The sequence below is a fragment of the Thalassophryne amazonica genome, chromosome 8 (genome assembly GCF_902500255.1).
Source record: "Thalassophryne amazonica chromosome 8, fThaAma1.1, whole genome shotgun sequence".
Lineage (NCBI taxonomy): Eukaryota > Metazoa > Chordata > Actinopteri > Batrachoidiformes > Batrachoididae > Thalassophryne > Thalassophryne amazonica.
The window spans coordinates 52,139,252-52,158,791 of NC_047110.1; the positions used below are offsets into that span (position 1 = coordinate 52,139,252).

General features: G+C 45.9%; 1 pseudogene; it reads left to right on the top strand.

The window, feature by feature from the left end:
* LOC117514899 overlaps window positions 1–18,855 on the top strand; it is a 35,361-nt pseudogene extending 16,506 nt beyond the window's left edge.
* Window positions 18,856–19,540: the final 685 nt, after the last annotated feature.

Below are 19,540 nucleotides of genomic sequence, written 5' to 3' on the forward strand. Positions count from 1 at the left end.
GCCCCGAGAGCACCGAGACATTGTGATAAAAAAGTAAATATATACATGAAATTAAAATAATATTGAATAATTTAAACGAAATTGTATTACACCCGAAAAAAATTAATTCATTTTGACAAAATACCAATACTAGGTTAATTGATGCCTCCTGTTGGCTGCTGCCACCGTTGGGCAAATTTAGATGCACCGCTTGGGTCAGGTGGTCGATGAATAAACGTGAGGAACGAAGTGAGTGTATGTCAGGTCTCAGAAAAGAAATTATCCCTCTGGAGCGGACAAAAGAAAAAAAGTTGGAAGACGAGAAAAAACAACAAGACAAAGGTAGGTTTGCATGTCCAATATTACAATTTTTGGCATTATTTGCGAAATGTTCCGTTCGTTTAGTGCAAAGTGCTTTAGGTGTCTTAAAGTCAGAGGCGATTGCTCTAAGACTGCAAGGGAAGCTCAGCTTCCCCTAAAATGTCAAAAAATAAGTGATTAAATATATACTGTTGTGTGTACATGTCATTGACTAAATATGCGCTACAGTGCGCTCAACTTTTGTTCAGAATCAGCTTCTTATCAGTGGTAACGACGCGGCTTTCCTCTCACTCAAACCCGCAGCTCCAAAGACTTCAATAGCGACACAAAGCATGCAGCGAAACGAGACGAGTCATTGGATAAATGCTGGACTTTGTCCCGCCCATCGGACGCTCAGCGTGTCTGGGGGTCTATGGGGCAGTGGGCTGGCCCGGACGCTCAGCTTCTGCATGATGATTGGATGACCTATCTGAGGCTGAATCCCTTTTTGATTGACAGCGAAATGAGCGAATCAGCGATCTTTTGGTGTAAACATCCGTGGGAGCATTTTCATTCTGTTCTGAGTTGAACCGGAGACTTTGCTAATCCTCTTAGCGGCATTTTCTTTGTTAAAAACGACTAGCGACAAATCGAGCTTCTATTTCTGGTGGGTTTTTTGGGGTTTTTTTTTGTAGCTGCTTGTGTTTGGAGACTGACTTCTATCACTCTTTCTGACTTCTATCGCAGTTTCTGTCCCTACCGAGCAGCGGGTGCTGCTGAGCTCCTCCACCGTCACAAAGCTAGTGATGGCAATTTCGAGGCCTCATGAACCAATGAGCCACTTCAACACAACTGGCTGAAAATCGACATACTGCTTCGAGGCGTTTGATACAGTTTGAAGGGTGACATCTGCTGGATTGATTTGAGAATTACCCTGAGCGAGTGCTGTGACAAATGTTTGCAGTAATTCATGACTGATGTGGTTTGTCCTTTGAAAAATACTAATAAAAAATGTCATCTTCATTATTGTGTCTTTCTTAATGTAATAAATAGTCCCTACAGATGCACATATACTGGTTATGAAAGCCTTTATTGTAGACTATATGTAGATTTATCAGTCCTCAAACAATATTTGGATGGAATGTGACGGGAAAAGTGAGAAAGGCATGTGCTTCTGCAACTTGTGCTTATGATACTGTAATTTGTAAATTAGAATAGAGGGGATAGGAGACGGTGATTGTGCAACTATCAACAATTTTTATTCAAAAAAGAATCATTTCAACAGTGCTGGGCTTTAATCGGCTCCTCTTCTGCCTCACCACCTCTCCAGCTTTGGAGAAGACCCGCTCGCCAAAATCACAGTTCTTCAGTCACTCAGCTCAGTCTCCGATCTACCTATGAATATATAGTCTAACCTATAACCTGTGTTCATGTACTGTGTTGATTAAATGTTGTATATGAATAGATGCCTGTTGTGTGTGTATGTGTCTGTCTATGTTAGGTCCTATGTGTATGTAGCTAACTATACTAAATGAACTCTAAACTAGACCTAAATATAAACTAATGCTGTCCCTGTCACGTAGTAATTGGCAATAACACTGTCGCTAGCAGTCTCCTCCTCTCACAAACCCACAGTTTGTGCCGCGATTCAGATCTCATTTAAATACTTGGCGGGTCGTATTGACACGCCCAGATTATTCGACTTTCCCGCGAAGCTCGACACGTGGTGTGACGTAACAAGGCCTCGCTCGCAGTGGTCACGTGATGGGGGCGTGCTCGAAACGCTGCTCACCGACACTTCTGGTTCACAAAGTTCGATGCTGTGTCGAGCAGCCTGACTCGAGCTTAACATCACTACACAAAGCACTCACAGGCGGACAAACTTCACACTAGCCTCGCGCCAGTCCCAGCTAGCTAGGTAGCAAGCTGCACATAATGGCAGACAATTTGAATGTTGTGGACCGGGTTTTCGCGAAGCCATTTGATAATCTTCCTTACGAAGAAAAACTTAGAGTTAAACAGCAGGGCAGATCATCCATCCATTTTCTTCTTCTTTATCCGGAGTCGGGTCGCGGGGGCAGCAGCTCAAGCAAAGCTGCCCAGACCTCCCGATCCACACACGCCTCCCCCAGCTCCTCTGGGGGAACCCCAAGGCATTCCCAAGCCAGCCGAGAGATGTAGTCTCTCCAGCGTGTCCTGGGTCTTCCCCGGGGCCTCCTCCCAATGGGACGTGCCCGGAACACCTCTCCAGCGAGGCATCCAGGGGGCATCCGGAAAAGATGCCCGAGCCACCTCAACTGACTCCTTTCGATGTGGAGGAGCAGCGGCTCGACTCCGAGCTCCTCCCGAGTGACCGAGCTCCTCACCCTATCTCTAAGGGAGCGCCCAGCCACCCTGCGGAGGAAACTCATCTTGGCCACTTGTACTCGCGATCTTGTTCTTTCGGTCATGAGCCAAATCTCATGACCATAGGTGAGGATCGGAACGTAGCTCGATCGGTAAATCGAGAGCTTTGCCCCCCCTACTCAGCTCTCTCTTCACTACGACGGTCCGATACAGCGACCGCATCACTGCAGATGCTGCACCGATCCGTCTTATCGATCTCACGCTCCATCCGTCCCTCACTCGTGAACAAGACCCTGAGGTACTTAAACTCCTCCACTTGAGGCAAGGACACTCCACCGACCCGAAGAGGGCAAAGCACCTTTTTCCGGTCGAGAACCATGGCCTCGGATTTGGAGGTGCTGATCTTCATCTCGGACGCTCCACACTCGGCTGCAAACCTCCCCAGTGCACGCTGAAGGTCCTGATTTGACGAAGCCAACAGAACCACATTGTCCGCAAACAGTAGAGACGAGACTCTGTGGTTCCCAAACCAGACCCCCTCTGGTCAGGGGGTCAGGGCAGATCAACTCCTCAGATTAATTTAGTGCAAAAGGTGGGGAAAAGTAGCTCAGCTCTCAATGGTTTGCAGGCCAAAGTTAAAGCAATAGCCCCCAGTGCAATGTTTGTGCATTGCTATGCACACACATTGCTGTTATGTTGTGGATTTCTATGCTCATTTTGGAGATTATTTAAGGATTGTATTTATTATTTAAGTATTTAATTTTGATTACAACTTTATTTTTCTGTAAGATAATGTGAATGTCATTTGATTCTATTTTGTATTTGGATATTGAACATTTTGCACACCATTGCACATACTATAAATGCAGTCTCCTGCCTGCTGATGTTACTTTAAAATAGTTAAATTAATGAACCATACTTATACATTACTCTGTATGTAGAAGTTAATTAAAACATTTATGAGTTTGCTACCCCTTTATAGTTAAAAACAAGAATGACACCTGTATGATGTAAGATAATTACAAATAATGCTAATGATTGTGGGTACGTTACACACATAACAGTGTAGCCTATGGAATATTGAGGCATCTGGTGCTGAGGTGATGGTAGGGGGGCCCCCAAATGAAATTCTGCTTAAGGCCCCATAAAGGCTTGGGCCGGCCCTGGGAGTGTCAGTGTTCACCTTTAATTCACAGGGTTTAACAAAAATATCACATTACCCAACAAGGTATGCCTGCCATTTTTCTACACAGCCCCTCCATTTTAACAGACCATACGCAGTTGGACAAAGTAATTCACAGGATTATTGTTGACACAAAATCATCATCTGTTTTACAGCCACTTATATATTTAGACAAGTCAGGGGATCAGGTTACTGAATATACGTATATCTTACATTTCATTTACCTTAATTATTTAGAAATACAAATGGCACTGCTTTAAATCTGCTGCTAAATCTGACTGCAGTAGGCATTTCTGAAAAACTGTCTGTACTTGAAAAAAGGAGGCTAGTGAGGAAAGCCAGCAAGTGTTGTGTGGGCCGCTGAAGAGGAGGTACTGCTGGCCCACCACCACCAGATGGCGCCCTGCTTGAAGTGCGGGCTTCAAGCACGAGAGGGCGTCGAAGCCACTGGGAGTGGCAGCTGTCACACACCATCAGCACCAGCTGTCACTCAGCCAACTCATTAACCTCACCATAAAGGCTGGACTGCAACTCCACCTCCTTGCCGAGAAATCAGCTACCTTGGAGGTAATTTTCTCTGCTGAACCAAAACACTGAGTAATAGTCTGAACTTCTTTGCAGCCGTTTTCCTGTGGTGTTGCCTTATCGGTGGGATTGGAGTTTGGTGTGATCAGCGACGGCTTCGCTTCACACCCCAACCAGATAAGTGGTTAGACAGGAGCTGCATGAGTGTGTGATTGGAGGTGGAGGTGCTCCCTCCCAAAAGAACACAGACGGTGGGATTACTGAGTGTGCGAACTCACACTCATCAAAACTGTTTCTGTTCTCTGCCAGCAGTACCAGGTCTGACAGCTGGAGACGGTAGCAACCTGGGGCTCCAGGACTTGGCGGCTCCGGTGTTCTTCAGATCCGTTGGCGGTGAAGGCCGTGTGGGATCCGGCTCGGTTCAGGACGGACGTCTCCTATCCTCAAGCCTGCCCCACACATCACCCAACGTGTAATTGACTGTAGTTCCAAACTTGTTGTTGTCTGTATTCCGCTGTGCACAATTTACAACATTAAATTGTTACTGTTTGGCTTATCCATTGTCCGTTCATTTAACGCCCCCTGTTGTGGGTCCATGTTCCTACACCTTCACAACAGGATTTCTTGGCCAGCGTCATGGATCCCGAGGGGCGTCAACCATCGCTTGAACAGCCAATGGAAGAGCGAGGTGCACCGGCGTCAGCAGGAGGCGTGTTAGGTGAGCTGCAGCAAATCTTGACCGCTTTCACTGCTCGGCTGGACTTAGTCACCGAGCAGAATGTGATTCTCAATCGGAGGATGGAGGCTCTCACCGTCCAGGTGGAAGCGCAGGCTTAGGGCGCTGCTGCAGCACCTCCTCCTGCTGACCGGAGGCCTGAGACAGACATTCCGCTGGTCGTTCAACGAATCCCCCCCCCCACCATCCCCTGAAGCTTACATAAGCCTTCCGGAGCCGTACGAAGGCTGTGTCGAGACGTGCGCGGACTTCTTAATGCAGTGCTCGCTCGTCTTTTCACAGCGTCCCGTCATGTACGAGTCAGACGCCAGCCGGGTGGCTTACGTAATAAACTTGCTTCGAGGAGAGGCACGCGCCTGGGCTACGTCGCTCTGGGAGCAGAATTCACGGCTCCTAACGACGTATACTGGGTTTGTGAGAGAGTTCAAGCAGGTATTTGATCACCCCCATAGAGGCGAATCCGCTTCAAACTTGCTGCTGTTAATCAGACAGGGGCGTCGGAGTGCAGCGGAGTATGCAGTCGACTTCCGCATCGCGGCAGCGAGGTCCGGCTGGAACAACGTTGCACTCCACGCCGCCTTCATAAACGGACTGTCTCCGGTCCTGAAGGAGCATCTACTGGCTAAGGATGAACCGCGGGATTTTGATGGGCTTGTTGATCTGGTTATATGATTAGATAACCGATTAGAGGAACACCGTCGGGAGCAGGGCGGGGGGCGTGGCCGGGCACGAGCCGTCCCTCTTCCTTCCGGGTCCGAAAGGGTGCCGTCTTCCCCACACTCCACAGCCCGTGACTCTTGTGTGGCAACAGCTCCCCCTGCTGACGAAGCTATGGACACGAGCAGGGCTAAAGTCAATACAAAGCTCAGACAACGGAGGCTGGTCCGCGGGGAGTGTTTTTTCTGTGGCTCGAGTGAGCATCTACAGAGGAACTGCCCCAAATGGTTAAACGACAACGCCCGCCCTTAGAAGCTGGGCTAAGTGTGGGCCATAATACACACGCGGGGAAACCCCGTAAATCTGCACGCATCCCAGTTACGATCCTGAGTGGGGATCTGACCCTTCACACCCCAGCACTGGTAGACACGGGGTCGGAAGGGAATCTGCTGGACAGCAGATGGGCAAGGGAAGTCGGGCTCCCTCTAGTGGCTCTACTTTCACCTTTGAAGGTACGGGCACTAGATGGCACCCTTCTTCCATTAATCACACACCAGACACCGCCAGTGACACTGGTGGTGTCTGGTAATCACAGGGAGGAGATTGTGTTTTATGTCACACCTTCTACCTCCCGTGTGATTTTGGGTTATCCTTGAATGATAAAGCACAATCCCCGGATTGATTGACCGTCTGGGGTTGTGGCTAAGTGGAGCGAAACCTGCCACCGGGAATGTCTCGGATCCTCGGTTCCGCCTGGTGTGACAGCTAGTGAGGAGGTCAAAGTCCCCCCCAATTTGACGGTGGTGCCAAGTGAGTTCCATGATCTTGCTGACGTTTTCAGCAAGGATCTGGCGCTCACCCTTCCCCCGCACCGTCCGTACGATTGTGCCATTGATTTGATCCCGGGCGTTGAGTACCCGTCCAGCAGGCTGTACAACCTCTCACGTCCTGAACGCGAATCAATGGAGACCTACATCCGGGACTCATTAGCTGCCGGGCTGATCCGGAACTTCACCTCCCCGATGGGTGCTGGTTTCTTTTTTGTGGGCAAGAAAGACGGCGGACTCCGTCCATGCATTGATTACAGGGGGCTGAACGAAATCACGGTTCGCAACCGATACCCTCTGCCCCTGTTAGATTCAGTGTTCACGCCCCTGCATGGAGCCCAAATTTTCACAAAACTGGATCTTAGGAATGCGTACCACCTGGTTCGGATCCGGAAGGGAGACGAATGGAAGACGGCATTTAACACCCCGTTAGGTCACTTTGAGTACCTGGTCATGCCGTTTGGCCTCACAAACGCCCCCGCGACGTTCCCAGCTTTGGTAAACGATGTCTTGCGGGACTTCCTGCATCGGTTTGTCTTCGTATATCTAGACGATATACTCATCTTTTCCCAGGATCCTGAGACTCATGTTACGCATGTACGTCAGGTCCTGCAGCGGTTGTTGGAGAACCGGCTGTTTGTGAAGGGCAAGAAGTGCGAGTTCCACCGTACTTCTTTGTCCTTCCTGGGGTTCATCATCTCCTCAAACTCCGTCGCACCCGATGCGGCCAAGGTAGCGGCGGTGAGAGACTGGCCCCAACCAACAAACCGTAGGAAACTGCAACAGTTCCTCGGTTTTGCTAATTTTTACCGGAGGTTCATCAAGGGCTATAGTCAGGTGGCTAGTCCCCTGACAGCCCTGACCTCCACAAAAGTCTCCTTCACCTGGTCGGATCAGTGCGAAGCCGCGTTTAGGGAGTTGAAACGCCGGTTCTCGTCTGCGCCAGTTCTGGTGCAGCCCGATCCAAATCGCCAGTTTATAGTCGAAGTGGACGCCTCTGACTCAGGGTAGGAGCCGTGCTGTCCCAGAGCAGGGAGTCCGACAAGGTTCTCCACCCTTGTGCCTATTTTTCCCGCAGGTTGACCCCGGCTGAAAGGAGCTATGACGTCGGCAATCGGGAACTTCTTGCGGTAAAGGAGGCTCTGGAGGAGTGGAGACACCTGTTGGAGGGAGCTTCGGAGCCATTCACGGTTTTCACAGACCATCGGAACCTGGAGTACATCCGGACCGCCAAGCGTCTGAACCCCAGGCAAGCCTGCTGGTCACTGTTCTTCGGGCGTTTTGACTTTCGGATCACATACCGCCCCGGGACGAAGAACCAACGGTCTGACGCCCTGTCCCGGGTGCACGAAGAGGAAGTCAGGACCGAGCTGTCAGACCCAAAACCATCATCCCCGAGTCCACTGTCGTGGCCACCCTCACCTGGGACGTGGAGAAGACCGTCCGGGAGGCCCTGACACGGAACCCAGACCCGGGGACCGGCCCAAAGAACAGACTGTACGTCCCACCAGAAGCCAGAGCTGCAGTCCTGGACTTCTGTCATGGTTCCAAGCTCTCCTGCCACCCAGGGGTGCGAAGAACCATGGCAGTTGTCTGGCAGCGCTTCTGGTGGGCGTCTCTGGAAGCCGACGTCCGGGAGTACGTCCAGGCCTGCACCACCTGCGCCAGGGGCAAAGCGGACCACCAAAAAACCCAGGGTCTCCTCCAGCCTTTGCCCGTGCCTCATCGCCCCTGGTCTCACATCGGCCTGGACTTCGTCACGGGCCTCCCGCCGTCCCAGGGCAAGACTACCATCCTCACGATAGTGGACCGGTTCTCCAAGGCGGCCCACTTCGTGGCCCTCCCGAACCTCCCGATGGCCCAGGAGACTGCAGACCTCCTGGTCCACCATGTCGTGCGTCTGCATGGGATTCCATCGGACATTGTCTCAGATCGTGGTCCTCAGTTCTCCTCCCAGGTCTGGATGAGTTTCTGCAGGGAACTGGGGGCCACCGTAAGCCTCTCTTCCGGGTACCACCCCCAGACGAACGGGCAGGCAGAGCGGATGAATCAGGAATTGGAGCAGGCCCTCCGCTGCGTGACCTCCGCGCACCCGACGGCCTGGAGTGACCATCTGGCCTGGATCGAGTACGCTCATAATAGCCAAGTGTCATCTGCCACCAGCCTCTCCCCATTCGAAATATGTTTGGGGTACCAGCCCCCATTATTTCCGTTGGTGGAGGGAGAGGTCGGGGTGCCCTCGGTCCAGGCCCATCTGAGAAGGTGCCGTTGGGTGTGGCGTACCGCCCGCTCTGCCCTGCTCAAAGCCCGGACGAGGGCTAAGGCCCATGCAGACCGCCGGCATGCCCCGGCCCCTACGTATCAGCCCGGGCAGGCGGTTTGGCTATCCACAAAAGACATTCCCCTACAAGTGGAATCCCAAAAACTAAAGGACAGATTCATCGGACCCTTCCCCATCCTAAAGGTCCTCAGTCCAGCCGCAGTGAAGCTGGCAGCTTCAGCTTCACTGCGGATACATCCGGTTTTCCATGTGTCAAGACTCAAACCCTGCCACTCCTCTCCCCTCTATGCCCCCGGACCGGCGCCGCCGCCTGCCCGGATCATTGACGGGGAGCCGGTTTGGACTGTGCGCCGGCTCCTGGACGTCCGTCGGAAGGGCCGGGGGTTCCAGTATTTGGTGGACTGGGAGGGGTACGGATCCGAAGAACGCTCCTGGGTGAAGAGGAGCTTCATCCTGGACCCGGCCCTCCTGGCCGACTTCTACACCCGGCACCCGGACAAACCTGGTCGGGCGCCAGGAGGCTCCCGTTGAGGGGGGGGGGGGGGGGGGTCCTGTTGTGTGGGCCGCTGAAGAGGAGTCGTCGAAGCCACTGGGAGTGACAGCTGTCACACACCATCAGCACCAGCTGTCACTCAGCCAGCTCATTAACCTCACCATAAAGGCCGGACTGCAACTCCACCTCCTCGTCAAGAAATCAGCTACCTTGGAGGTAATTTTCTCTGCTGAACCAAAACACTGAGTAATAGTCTGAACTTCTTTGCAGCCGTTTTCCTGTGGTGTTGCCTTATCGGTGGGATTGGAGTTTGGTGTGATCAACGACGGCTTCGCTTCACACCCCAACCAGATAAGTGGTTAGACAGGAGCTGCACGAGTGTGTGATTGGAGGTGGAGGTGCTCCCTCCCAAAAGAACACAGACGGTGGGATTACTAAGTGTGCGAACTCACACTCATCAAAACTGTTTCTGTTCTCTGCCAGCAGTACCAGGTCTGACAGCTGGAGACGGTGGCCACCTGGGGCTCCAGGACTTGGCGGCTCCGGTGTTCTTCAGATCCGTTGGCGGTGAAGGCCGTGTGGGATCCGGCTCGGTTCAGGACGGACGTCTCCTATCCTCAAGCCTGCCCACACGTCACTCAACATTTAATTGTCTGTGGTACCAAAACTGTATTTGTCTGTATTCCGTTGTGCACTTCACAACATTAAATTGTTACTGTTTGGCTTATCCATTGTCCGTTCATTTAACGCCCCCTGTTGTGGGTCCGTGTTCCTACACCTTCACAACACCAAATGAGTGATAGGATTCTGTGGCTGCAACTGGAATAATTGTGCACAACGCAACATTTTACCTTTTGCATTACTAGTTATGCAGCTTCATGGTGGAGTGGCAGAGATAAGGGTTATTTTACAAAAAAAAAAAAGATGTGAAATTTAAGCTATACTTTGCCAGAAAGCACATGGGGTCCCAAGCCTAGGTTTGATCTGTTTATGTCTATGAAAATACTTTGTTTTGTAATTCCTAAATGATTAATGTGATATTTTTGTTCAGCCCCTTGAAGTTAAATTGAAAGACTACACTCCCAGCACAGCTTGATTGTGCTGTTTCAACTGTATTGTGGAGGACTATAGAAATAAAATTCAACAATTACATTCAAGTTTAATTTTCTTCACAGATAATGCGGTATGCAGAGCAGCGGCTCCCGACGCGGAATGAATACTGTGTGGTCTGTGATGAGCAGCACGTGCTTCTAAACGGCAACATGTTAAAGGTACGCTGCAAACAGATCTGGACGATGATCTGCCTGAGACAGACAGAAACCTGTGAACATGTGGTCACCGCTGTGCTTCAGCCTGCAGTTTGCACCAGAGAACTGTGTTTTTTCCTTCCACACACTGGGGTTTATGACAGGACCTACAGACGAGGTTGCCACCGGGGCCGAGGTCAGTGACAAGTGCTGCCACACATAATATTTGTCACCATGATGGAAGATGACTTCCTCCACATTCTCTGTTAAACAGGTAGTCAACTTATTGGTGGCCATGTGCAGAGCTGCCCTTCAGTCGCCACGCAAAAGCATCATATTTGAACCCTACCCTTCTGTTGTGGATCCATGCAACCCAAAATCCATGGCCTTTAGTCCTAAAGTATTAAAAAACAGCTCATACTGCTGAATTATATCATTTTTTTTGTGGAGGCATTGATGTTTCGTTTTGTTGTTGCAGAGAAAGAACTACGACAGGCTGCATAAAGCACTGGACAATGTCTTATTAATTAGGAGTATGTAACAGGTGAGCAAATCACAAAACTGATAGAATTGACTTTGTGTTGAATTTATTATAAAATACTTTTACAGTGCATCTGGAAAGTATTCACAGCGCTTCACATTTTACACATTTTGTTATGTTACAGCCTTATTCCAAAATGGAAGAAATTCATTTTTTCCCTCAAAATTCTACACACAACACCCCATAATGACATTGTGAAAAAGTTGGGGGGGGGTTTGTTTTGTTTTGTTGTTTTTTTAGATTTTTGCAAATTTATTCAATCTAAAAAAAAATCCCCTAAGAAATCACATGTACATAAGTATTCACAGCCTTTGCCATGAAGCTCAAAATTGAGCTCAGGTGCATCCTTTTTCGACTGATCATCCTTGTTTCTGCAGCTGAATTGGAGCCCACCTGGGGTAAATTCCATTGATTGGACATGATTTGGAAAGACACACACCTGTCAACATATAAGGTCCCATAGTTGACAGTTCATGTCAGAACACAAACCAAGCATGAAGTCAAAGGAATTGTCTGAAGACCTCCGAGGCAGGATTGTCCCGAGGTACAAATCTGGGGAAGGATACAGAAACATTTCTGCTGCTTTGAAGGTCCCAGTGAGCACAGTAGCCTCCATCATCCATAAATGGAAAAGGTTCAGATCCACCAGTACTCTTTATAGAGCTCGCCACTCGTCTAAACTGAGTGATCGGGGGAGAAGGGCCTTAGTCAGGGAGTTGACCAAGAACCCGATTGTCACGCTGCCAGATCTCCAGCATTCCTCTGTGGAGAGAGGAGAACCTTCCAGAAGGAGAACCATCTCTGCAGCAATCCACCAATCAAACCTGTATGGTGGAGTGGCCAGATGGAAGCCACTCCTTAGTAAAAGGCACATGGCAGCCCACCTGGAGTTTTCCAGAAGTCACCTGAAGGACTCTCAGACCATGAGAAACAAAACTCTCTGATTTAATGAGACAAAGATTGAACTCTTTGGTGTGAATGCCAGGCATCATCCCAACAGTGAAGCATGGTGGTGACAGCATTATGCTGTGAGGATTTTTTCAGTGGCAGGAACTGGGAGACTAGTCAGGAATGAGGGAAAGATGTACGCAGCAATGTACAGAGACATCCTGGATGAAAACCTGCTCCAGATTGCTCTTGACCTCAGACTGGCATGACGGTTCATCTTTCAGCAGGACAGTGACCCTAAGCACACAGCCAAGATATCAAAGGAGTGGCTTCAGGGCAACTCTGTGAATGTCCTTGAGTGACCCAGCCAGAGACCAGACCTGAATCTGATTGAACATCTCTGGAAAGATCTGAAAATGGCTGTTTACCAAGGATCCCCATCCAACCTGATGGAGCTTGAGAGGTGCAAAGAGGAATGGACAAAACTGTTCAAAGATAGGTGCACCATTTTGGATTAAGGCTGTAACATAACAAAATGTTGAAAAGTGAAGCACTGTGAATACTTTCCAGATGCACCTTAAGTCCAGTTACCCACTCATAGTATTTTTTTTAGCTACACTTAATTCATGTGCACTGTATGTAGCATAGCAGTGGTATTTGAAGGTGACATTTGATCCTCAATAGTTTCCTCAGATGCACCTTTTTAAACTTTTTTTATAAATATGTATTTGCAAACAAGGAAGATGTGTTCAAAAACGAGGATATTTAAAAAAGAACAACACATCACACTGACAGTTTTCGCATCATGCTGTTAGAAGGTTGGAAAATGTCTTCATGTCATGTATGATGTTGCTACAGAAAATATACCGTATTTACTCCATTAAAGCCCCCCCCAGATTAAAAGCCCTCCTTGATTTTTTTTTTTCAGCACGTTGTATGTACTGAAATTATGAATTCCTGAGAGAACAGAATTCTTCTTTGTCTTTCGGCTGTTCCCGTTAGGGGTCTCCACAGCAGATCAATCGTTTCCATCTCACCCTGTCCTCTGTATCTTCCTCTGACACACCAACCACCTGCATGTCCTTCCTCAGCACATCCATAAACCTCCTCTTTGGCCTCCCTCTTCTCCTCCTACTTGGTGGCTCCATCCTCAGCATCCTTCTCCCTATATACCCTGGGTCCCTCCTCTAGTCTGCACATGTCCAAACCATCTCGATCTCGCCTCTCTGACTTTGTCTCCAAACCTTCCCACCTGAGCTGTCCCTCTGATATGTTCATTCCTAATCTTGTCCATTCTTGTCACTCCCAAAGAGAATCTCAACATCATCAGCTCTGTCACCTAAAATAAAAATTAAATAGTCCTACCTCATTGCCATGAAATCTCATCAAATCTACTTTGGTTTCCATGTTGATTATGCAGCCACAGTGCCTTGTATTTCAGACCCTTCCCTGTCACGTGAACGCCTGCCATTCTCCTTTCCTGGAACCATTTTATCAACTCCTCTTCAATGTCCTGATACCAGGACATGGTGGGTAATTCACATTAGGCAGCAGTTTTGCTGTTTTGGCTTGCAAGCTTATCCTTGCTCCTACACCACTCCTGGATGCATTTCCTATTGACTAGGAAAATCCGAGTAGCATGGTGCTTCCCCTTTTCTTCCGCTTTGTTCTCAACCTTTAGCTAGTAATAACTGTGCGCAGAGCCATTTTATGTAATTGTGTAGCAGCTACTGCATGTAGCAAAACATTTGTTTTGAGTCTGCACTGCTTCTCTTGCATGCAGTATGCATGTCCATATGTACCATAAGGCCGTTTACATCTTGTTGTAATCATCAATGAATAATGTGAATGTGCTTCATGTCCAGGGTCCATATTCTCAAATGAAGAAACAGATGGACAAGAAAGACCCCCTGGCCTATCCTTTATTGCAATGGTGAGCAGCATGAATAATGCAACATTCCACAAATGATTTTAATATCATTATATACTTGATATGTGAGAAAATAAGGAAAACATTCATATTCAGGTACATGTTTGCATGTTCAATAAGGATTTATCAATAAGGATTTTAGCAAGCAACAGATCACACGTTGCCAAACTTCCACCGAACAGGGTATGACAGAGCAATTAGAATGTCTTCAACTTTGTGCTAGCTGTAGTCAAATAGCTGGAAAAACATTTTCTCCTAATTGTAGATGATAGAGATTGTATTTCTCCATCCATTTCTCTGCTTGTTGTGCCCAAAAGCAACTGAGGTTTATGTACACGCCCCACCAGTTTCTGCTTATCAGCAGCCCCCCATCCAAAGAGGCTCGCTTCCAAACCGTTAAGAAACTCTACAGCAGAACCTTTGCTTTTCAGTGAGTGCAATTGAAACCTTTGTATTCACATTTCAGCATACGCTGTGACCCTATTATTTCTTTCTGTTCTTCTTTTTCAGTGGTTCCCACATTGAGAACTGGCATTCTATTTTGAGAAATGGTCTAATTAGTGCCTCTTACACAAAGCAACAGGTAAAAATAATGTTTGTCATCACTGATTCACAAGAGTTAATTAACAGTGGAAATCATTGCGACATATTTGTTGAAAGGGCAAATTAATTTTTTTACAATCTTATTCACATCAAAACATTGGGCCTTATGCAAGAACCCCAAACAAACAGTTATGTCATTTGTTTACTCTGTGTTCCTCTCACGTTTTGATTTTAGGTATCTTTATTTCTTAGTTGTTTAACTTTTGTCTTGTCACTATCACATTTCTGTTACTGGTGCTTGTGTTTGGCACACCCACCTGTCACTCCACCCTTGTCTCATCCGGCCACGCCTTCCTTGCTGCACCTGCACTCCATCACGCCCTGATTACCCTCTGTATTTAAGCCCCATTCGGTGTTTCGCAGTTGTGAAATCTCACACTGTCTGGTGGTCCGTGGCTCACGCGAGAGGTTGTTTCAGCAGAGTTCCGGTTTAGGGCACAATGTAAACACACCTAGTGAAGCGTGGACATCAAGACAACATCAGGGCACAGCAGAAGTTTATCACAGGTGCTACACCTCCTCTAGATAACCCTCTCAACTTGAGAGAACGTGTCATCATCATATTCACTTGTGAACTCGCTGAATCGGCCCCAGTCACATCCTCGCTTTGCCATTGTTTACATGCGCCGTGAGAGCGGAACTCTGCTGGCACCGTGGTGTATTGTGGGAAGTATAGATGGCCGCCAGGGGCATTATGAGAAACTGTGAAACACCAAATGTTTTCCTCTGTTCAGTGCTAGTTCGTTGTGCTTCCTGCCTCATTCCAAGCCTCTTGTATTTTGCTTTAGTCTGTGTTCTTGCCGTTCTCGACCCTCACTTGTGTTTGACCACGTTTTTTGTCTCAGCCACTTATCCTGCTTCTACATGCCTGAACCCTGCTTGTTTTTAACTCTGTTTTTGCCTCCTCCTGTACACCTGTTTGCCTGTGCTAGAACTCTGCTCATTAACTGACCACGCCACTGTCTCACGACCGCCTGTACCTCGGCCTGCTAGTTTGTCATCCTGTGTATTGATCTCAGCCTGTTGTTTGATTAAAGCCTTTTTCCTAATCCCACCTCTGAGCTATGAGTCTGCAAATGTGTCCACCGGCCTGTCGTGCCACGCCACCTCAGTTTCTGACAGTGGCTTTGAATGATTTCAAACAGCTTCCTACATTCCTCAGTTTTCTTGTCATTTGAGTTTTTCTCTTTTCCTTTCTTTTCTTTTTTTTTTTGTGGGTTCACATTAAAATTTGCAGAGTAAAATATACTCTGCCAGGATAACATTCGGTCCCAGTCCAAATACAGTTAAAATGATTTTATCGTGGTGCTAAATCTGTTCTATCACAGGGTAAAATCAATTCTATCATGCTCAGAATTAATCTTTTTGGAGTTGAAAAACATTAATTGACAAGACGGTAGAGCTGATTTAATTTTATAATAGAGTGTGTTTAACTCTGTTTGGACTGGGATCAAATATCATCCCGGCAGAGTATATTTTATATTGCTCAGCATTTGCAAAAGCAGACGTCTTGTCTATGTTGGCCCCGCCTAGCTCACAGCATAGCAGGGGTTGTCTCTTGTCACTGCAAAGTGCCCACACTGATTGCAAATGAACGGCAGGTCATCGCTTCGCCTCTGTAGCTTGTAGCTAATCTGACCATAGGGTTAAACTGATATAGAGTTGAAATTAGGGAAAAAATACACCAAGGTGACCACAGCTGTTCAGACATCATTATACCACTAAGGTATAAACAGTTACAAAGTAGGTTGTTATTGCTTTGGCATTTTATGTGCACAGTAAATTTTCGTCTCTCCGGGGGCATCTACCCTGTTCACTCTCATGAATTGGTTCCCAAATAAATTTTTCTACAAAGGATTTCTTGCAAATAAACCAATCATCAAAGATTAATTGAGCAGAGGCTTGATTGCTAACAATAATGTTACTAATACTGTAAAAAAAAAAAAAATTAACTCATCCTTTATTTATAACTAAAGCTATCCATTTTGAATTTGGACCATCCTTTTTTTTACACTTTTATTATTAATATTTTAGGTGCATGGAGCTACATATGGGAAGGGCAGTTATTTTAGTCCTGTGTCAAGTGTGTCTTTTGGTTATTCTGGTAAGAATCGACACTTAAAGTGTAGGTGACACATTATGCCATATTATATTGAATATTTGACACTAAAATTAAACAGCAGTTTGAAATTTTTCCTTTCCTGGTGCGCATTTACTTAAGTGATAAATATTCAGATTTTGAACCATGTGCCACTAAAACCCAGGAACTTCCGGCCCAGTCACAACATTGGAGAAGAAGAAGGAAGTGACATCAGAACAAGAACCACTGTCTTAATAGCCCCATTAATCTATGGATTAATTTATGGATTTTTACAGGCTACTGACAGCCACCAAGTTGTTCGGGTCAGAGCTGCACTGTGTTTTCGGTGTGAGAACGGTTATTCTCACCGACAGAATCCTTTTGATTGGCAGTTGGAAACACTTATATTGATGAGCGTGCACTTGCACGGTGTCCGTTGCTTCTCCACTTGACACCGAGGCAAAACTGAGCATTTTCAGGTTTATATTGTTTTATTGTTTTGTGGATCATGGCATAATTTCATCGCGTGAGATGTTATGAGCAGATGAGGAACTCTGGGAGTCTTTTAACTTGTAGCGCAAAGCGGCTCATTAAGAGCAAAGACTCGATCCATCAGCCACAATAACTGATTACAGCCGGCGCTGTAACCTGGCACCAAACTCCTGTGTGACAAATGGACTTTTCTTCAGCTAAGACAGAAGGAATTAAATTATTTTCAGACATTATTTTGTAAAGGTGGATAAGTTTTCAGATGATCTTATTGAAATGGACAGGTAAGACTATATTATTTGCTCTTTCTTTCTGTGAATGGTTTTAATATTTAATAATATGTTACGCTACTAATGTACAGTACCTTAACTGTATTAAAAAAGGAAACAGTATTTATTTTAAAAATAAGTGGTATTTTCAGTCCATTGTATCATTTTTCAGATTTGAAATGTATGTATCTTTTTCTATGAAAAAAAAAAAAATCTACACCTCCTCATCCCATTTTTCTGATGTCAAGGATAGTAAAACCAACCTTTTTTAAAAAATTTTATCAGTCGATTATGACCACAGAGCTGAGGAAAAAAAAGTTTAGCATCTGCTGCATGCCGAAATCGCCTGCATTATTTATTTATTTTATAATCACCATTCTGTGTTGTGAACTCCCTCATTGTGGTCTAAATAAGGCTCAAAACCAAAGGCTGTGTCCTCCACAGCTGCTTCAGAAAAACCTTCTGATTGGATTTAAAGCTCCACACTAGAAAAAAATTGTCAGAAAACAGCTCGACCTCTGCTCTGTTTACAATTGATTTGGGCTTGAATCAGCAGGTCCCGTTCTTGTGATGATGTAGGAACAATATGGCCACAGCTGAGGGCTGAAATTTAGTGCAAGCTTCAGACAGCTGTTGTTTATCCTTCACCTGTGCACTTATCAACTTTTATTGTTCAGATTTTATTAAAATATCAACATTTCATCATTTTTAGTGATTATTTGTGCACATTTTTGGTGTCACCTACACTTTAACACCTTGTCTAATACCTCTGCATACAGAACTACGTTATTATTGATTCTGAAGTGTCTGAATCAAGTGTGCCTTTTCTTCATGTCCAGATATGGGTAAGGGACGACACCAAATGTCCACCAAAGAAGAACTCTTACAGAAATACAATCAAATAAACACAATAGATCAGGTAGGATATAATTCTCAGGTGGATATTTTTTTGAACACATACTTCTTGTATCTGATCTTGGTTCTTTGTCTCAGGGGCAACCAGGACAAGTCAGATTTCTGCAAAGCAGGAACCTAAGCTGTGTTGCACTCTGTGAAGGTAAATATGAATCATAATGCACTGTGATGCAATAATATAAAGTATGAATCAGTGACAGTGGTGTTTATATGTTTCGACAGTCGTAATGTCGAAGGACCTCAAAAAACATGGGAATATTTGGGTGTGTCCAGCATCAGACCACGTGTGCACACATTTCCTTTTTGTGTGAGTAAAATCTCAGCTGACAGATTTAAAAAGAATAAATAAATAAAACTTTCTGCATCTTAAGTCATATAAGTCAAGACATATTTTATGGATTATCAGTGTTGTGAAATGTTCTACTTTTTAATTTGTCAGATATGAAAACGGCCAGGTGGGAGATGTCCATATCAATACTCAGGAGGCTGGAGTCCACAGAGAAATCCTGCAAGTAGTAGCTGCAGCCTTGCTGAGAAAACAGCACAAATATATCCATGCACACTAACTGTTGTTGGACTTCCTTTTATTTTATCTATTTATTTTTTTTTAAGTTTTGAGTATACGTTCCAAATGATAATACTAGCTTTTGTTTGAACTGTTAGGAGTCTACATTTAATTATCTCTTAAAAAGTCAAGTGAGGAAGGACAATACTACATGATAAGCCTTGGTGGAATACAATGGACCAATAGATTTAAAACTCATGCATTGAATGACCATGTGCAAAATATTTTAAATTAAGAATAATTATGTTGGGTGCAAGATATGGAACAGAAATCATATAGAAAAAAAATATTGATGTGCTTTATATTGTTCATAAACTCTAGTACATGCATGGGTGGCTTAGAATTAAGTATAGCCAGCATCAATTGTTTTAACAAGTATAATATTCTGTTTTAGATCTGTTTTTATCAGATAAATATGAACTCATGTTCATAAAGTACACAGTATACAGTGTAGATGTAAAATAATTTAGTCCCATAAACTAATAAACATTCTTAATTACACTGCCCATCTTGCAATGGAAAACAAAAATCAAAATCATTTTACTGTAGAAAAAAAAAAGTATTATGTTTGTATTTATTTCTGTAAAATCCATTTCTTTGAAAATAGGAAAAATTGCAAGACTTTCTATTATAACAGACTGAGGCATTATCTTACGAGGTCGGGAACTTCGTGTGGTTGAATGACC